This window comes from Merops nubicus, unplaced genomic scaffold (genome assembly GCF_000691845.1).
Source record: "Merops nubicus isolate BGI_N331 unplaced genomic scaffold, ASM69184v1 scaffold22531, whole genome shotgun sequence".
Classification (NCBI taxonomy): Eukaryota; Metazoa; Chordata; class Aves; order Coraciiformes; family Meropidae; genus Merops; species Merops nubicus.
The window spans coordinates 6646-12092 of record NW_008587929.1 but is presented as its reverse complement, the minus strand read 5'-3'; positions in this window follow the sequence as shown (position 1 = coordinate 12092).

The window sequence follows — 5447 nt, the reverse complement described above, 5'->3', positions numbered from 1 at the left end:
CTGCTGCACCACTCCACCACAATAGGTCGTTCTTTTTTTTTTCCCCCCCGGTGAAAAGAGGCTGTGGACTGAGAGAAAAAAAAAGAAAAAAGAAAAAAAAAAGCCCCGGGCTGAAAGGCCCGGGAAGGCCTGAGTGACAGGGGGGCCGGGGGAGGGCAGGGGAAGGACTATGTGTATCCAAGCAGCAGAGACTGCAGCCTGACGTGTGGTTTTAATGACCAACACGCAGGTCAAAAGCATTTTGCACAGTGTTTGTTTTCCTGTCTTGCACTTACAAATAAGGTCTATGGGAGTAGCATGGAAAACGTTTGCTGTTTTTTCCTTTTTTTTTAATTCCTTTTTTTTTTTCCTCTGCTTTTGTTTAAAATTTGATCGCCTTAACTACTGTAAACATAGCCTATTTTTGTGCTTAAGATACTGAATGGAAAACTCCATTGTGTATTGCTGGACTGTTTTGGAAATATTTGGTCAAATGTGTGTTAATTTGGCTGTAATGGCATTTAAAACAACAAAAAAAAAAGCTGTGAAAATGGCCTTGGAGCGTTATCTTTAGTTACTTGAATAGTTTCTAGGTTTTAAAACTACATTTTTTTTCTTAAGTTAGAGAAGACAATCAGTGTCTGAGGAAAATGGACTTTCTCTTGGATTTTTTTGTGGTCCTCGTGAGTGATTGCTTTTTTCCTTTCCTTAGTTTCACATTCTTTTGTTCTAAAACTTAGACTGACATCTAGCTTTGACAATCATAGTATGTTTTATTTTCCTGAGGGGGGAATAACTTATAATGCTGTTTAGTTTTGTACTATTGGTGTGTTGGTGAATTTTTAAACTGTGTGCTAACTGCAATAAATTATATCAACTGAGAAATCAATTCCCTTGTCTTTTTTCCCTCTTTTAAATTATAGTTACGGAGTATTTTTTATAATGTGTAACTTTATTACTTTTGTACAGACTTCTATTGCTAACTGTGTATGGAATATGTTTTCAGTATGCTTTGGAGCACTTTGTTGCTAACGTACATATTTACATCTCACTTAACATTTAAAAAAAATTAAATGCTTGTGTTTTGAAAGCATTTCTCTGTGTGTAGCTCTCGATCATTCTGTAGAGGGATTTATTTTTTTTTTTTCTCCCAAAGACTTTTGCAGAAGAGACCTATTAATTCAAAAAATGTTGCTACCATGCAAATATCTATGCAGACACACAATTTCTTTTCTGGGCTTAATTTCACCCCAAGGAGCTCTCTCTGGGCTCAGTCTTTTGTATTCAGTCTTTATCAGAACATTAGAGCAGAAGGCAACAACTTAATCTGAAGCAGTGGCTGAGTGGTGACTGGCTGAGTGTTACAGTAGGCAGTCAAAATGTTCAAAATACTTGTGATACATAAAAACTGCCTGTGCTATGGAGGAAAATTAAAATAATCCCAAGTCTGTTTGGGGATTCCTCTTATGGACTGAATGTTTCTTTTAATAAAATAAAATTAAGCTTAGTGAAACCTCTGGAAAAGACCTGGTTTAGATGCTTCTTGCGGAACATACCCAGAATTCCTGTTTGAGGCCGCTCCATCCTAGGAATGAGACCAGCACTGTGGAGCCCAATGGGAATACGAATGTAGAGCTAAATTAGAAGTCTGGAACAGAGACAGCAGGACCAATTTGAAGGGGGAAAAAAAATTCTTCATTTAAACATATCATTACATTTGATACAACTGAAGTTGTGCCTTGATCAAGTGAATCTCGGTGCCTAACGCTATTCTGCTTACCTTCCTAAATCTACTGTCATTTGTACTTAGCTAAAATGATCTTTTTCATTGTTTTACTCTCTATAGCAGTTTTAAATCATTTGCTGTGTTTGGGTTTGGGTTTTTTTTTTTTTTAATTATTACAGATATTCTGAAAATGTTTCCTCTTGTCAATGTTAGCGTCTTCAGCTGCATAGCTTTCTCTTTCTCTAGCAGCAGACCTTTTCTGTAGGCTTTCATATGGTAGAATATTATGTGTAGTTAAGGCAGTTTATAAGTATCATCAAGACTGAAAAACGGCTAATAGTGCAGTTCTGAAATCTGTGCAGCTGATGAGCTTTGGATGTGGCTCTAGGCAGATTCACTATTTGCTCTCCAACATTAAGATTTTCAAGGACTGTAGATTCCCAAACAAAACTAGACTTAGAAGGAGCCCTTCTTCAGAAGGGTAATGGAAAACCTAACTTAGCCATTAAGGATAGAATAATTCAAAATATCTTTTATACTTTCGTGTTTTATCTAGACATTTTATACATGTGCAGCACACACTTGCTTGTGGCTATCAAAGTATTTCTTCAATGAAAAGATGAAACGTATTCCTGCGTGTTGCTTCTATCCACAAGGTTTAATGTACTGACATAATCTAAGTAGCTGTAACCTTTTTTTTTTTTTTTTTAATATGATCCCTAGGTAGTGAAGCATGAGAGAACATTTTATTTGGTCATAAAATCCTCACCGTTAATGTTGCCATGATGGTCAAAGTCAAATCGTGGGAATAGAAACCGTGCTCTAGATTTTGCATGTTCAAAAGAGTTTCTCTGACCGGTGACAGTCACCACTTTTTAACTGTGAGTACTTCTAGCCCAAGACTCACAGGAAATGTGCCACATATGTAATTGAGCGTTTTGTTATTAACAGCTACCTACGATAGCTTAATATTCTCTAATTATAGATTATTTCTCTAAGCTTAAGCTTAGGGGTTTGGTGTAACACACTTGATTCAGGTGTAGCATTCTACAGCTCACCTAGTTACTGAGACCTTTGTGTGGTTTAGTTGCAATCTGAAGAGCAATTAGGTAGGAGTTTAAAATAGAACTTTCTGACTAAGGAAGGGAAGGGATCTTCATTGTCCTTCCTGCTCCCCTGCATTAGTGTAACAAACAATCCCGTATACTTCTGTTAAGTCTAAGAGAAGCCAGCATATCCCTTCAAAACTTGCATCACCTTGTTGGAAGCCTAAAGACAAATTTTAAATTAATTTTGCAAAGCAACAGATTCCCTCTGTCCCCTGTGCTTCTTCACCACAGCAGCTGTCCTGGCTCACCTGCTCAGAAAGGACACCACCATTTTCTCTCCATGCCGCAGCGTGCTCTCTGCTTTCCTTCTACAGCTAATGGATCCAGTGATTTGTCAGCAGTGGACTGACTTTTGGTTTGGTTTTTTTTTCCCTAATTAATTCTACAAGACTCAAATGTTCTAACTTTTTAATGGACTCCTAATATATCACTTTTAAAACACGTTTTTCCAGTCTACTTTCAAAAATGAAGTCCTGAGCCCCCCTTTTTATGGTCAACGGTACTGAGGCAAACTTGGAAGGGGAGAAAATTTCTACCTACTCCCTCCCTTCACTTTGAAGCAATGCAAATTCCTTCAGAATGAAGGTGAAATACATGTCAAGTCTGCAGAAATACCCTAAAAGTAGAAAACACGTTCTAAAATATTGTCACGTAGTCCTCCGTAGCAGGATTCTCAAACTTATGCATTATTAACACTATTTGTCCATCTGATTTCCAAACTGAAATATTTCCAGAGGGTATGGTCTTTTATTAAAGAAATCTAACCAAAGCATTAAGGGTTTTTTTGCTGTGATGGTAAACCTGAATTGTAACAAAACTGGGATATTTTTAAACAGAGGAAAAAGTGATGCACAAATCTGGGCTCTTTCAAAATATTCTAGTTTGGGAGTCCTTGTTTAATTTTTGTTGTACTTCACTCATATTTTAATCATGTCAGTCTAAAGTGAGTTTCATAATAAAAAATATTTTCTAGATGGTAAGAGAAGAGTTCTTTATTCGTACAAATGTTTTTGGGCAGAAGGTAGAAGCGTTCCCTTCTGCCAGCAAATGAAGATAGTCACAGGGAGAAGAGCCCTGCTTTTTAAAACCTACTGCCAGCAGCTCCTTCTAGTGTGATAAAATTTGACTAAACCTGTTAATAGGTCTTACTGATGAGAGACTGCATCCTTTTGGGAAAGATTATCCATTTTAGTCTTGTAGGCTAAAAAGGAAGCATTACTTTTAACTGAGGGAAGGTCAAAATGCTCTCTCAGTCCAAATAACATGCAGCTCCCCCAGCTCTGCCAGAGCAAGAACAGGGTGAGTCTTCTGCACAGCCAGGCAACTGTGATGCCAAAGGTAGAACAGGCTTAACTGTGGCAGCGACGGCAAACTCTCCAGAGGTTTCAAGTCGTAGAGCTGGCTGCCAAAAAAAAAAAAAAAAAAAAAAATGCTTTTTCAAAAGTAATCCATATTTGACCAGGAGTATTTTTCTTATGTTGGTGTTTCTTGGGTTTGTTAATTTTCAGAATAACAGAATTTGCCTAGGTTGTCTGCTTATAATCTTCAGATTAATTTTGCTTTGATTTAGTTTCTTACTTGCAGGTTCTCTTCCTTAGAAGACAGTCACTCCACTAACACACTGTCATCTTTGTGCAGAACATAAACCATTTTCATTCTTGATAACACCTTGACATTAATCATTGGTAGGAGGGGGCCACAAGCACTCACCTTCTGTGAAAACTCTCCCCTCGCTGGGGCAGACTCTGCGCCTCTCCTGCACCATGGTTGTTACTGCGGGGCCAAATTTTCTTCTCTTTGTGAGATTTCACAGCCTGGCTGTAACAAGCTTTTGCTTGGGGCTAAAAACATGCGTGCAGCTCTAGCCTTGGAGCTGAAATTTCCATGTGATTGGGGATTTTTGGGATTGCAGGAAATAAATGATTAATTGCAAAATACAGCTGGTGATTATTTTTTAGAATGTTTCAGTGTGTAGTGTTTTGGTATTTCTTGAGCTCATCATTGCACTTTAAAATGCATACTGTATGTGTGTGTGCATGTGAGGAAGGACTTTAACTTGCTCATTTTTATTTAGGTGTGCATGGAAAACACAGCCTCAGTTATTCCTTAAAGATCTTCAGAAGATGTTTTAGTGTTCATATGTAGCAGCCAACATGACATGATCTTGTACAACCTATTGCTTGTGATTCCTGCAGTTATCGGTGCTAATTTGAGCACCAAGAGGGATTTTTTTTTTATGCCACATCCAGAACATGCCAGATAAGGATTTACACAGCACATCCTCAGCCACTGCAACCTAGTGCATGAAACTCAGCTTCAAATTAGTAACATAATTAGACAGCAAGTTACATGTGCAGCATGACTTCCGAAAGGATTTAACTGGTAAAGCAATATGTTACTGCCTCAGTACTACAGGAGATATATTAAAAGGCTTAACTGCCTCAAAACAGCTCTGTGGTATGATATACGCTGTATCTGGATGTAAATCTAGATAGGGATTTAAATATTCCCTTCACAACCTTCCTAAAATACATTTTGGTTAAGTCTTATTTACAGCTATTAAGAAAATAAAAACTATTCACAATGCTACATTTTAGACTTTTGTCAAATTTTCTTCAATTTTAGCATTAAAG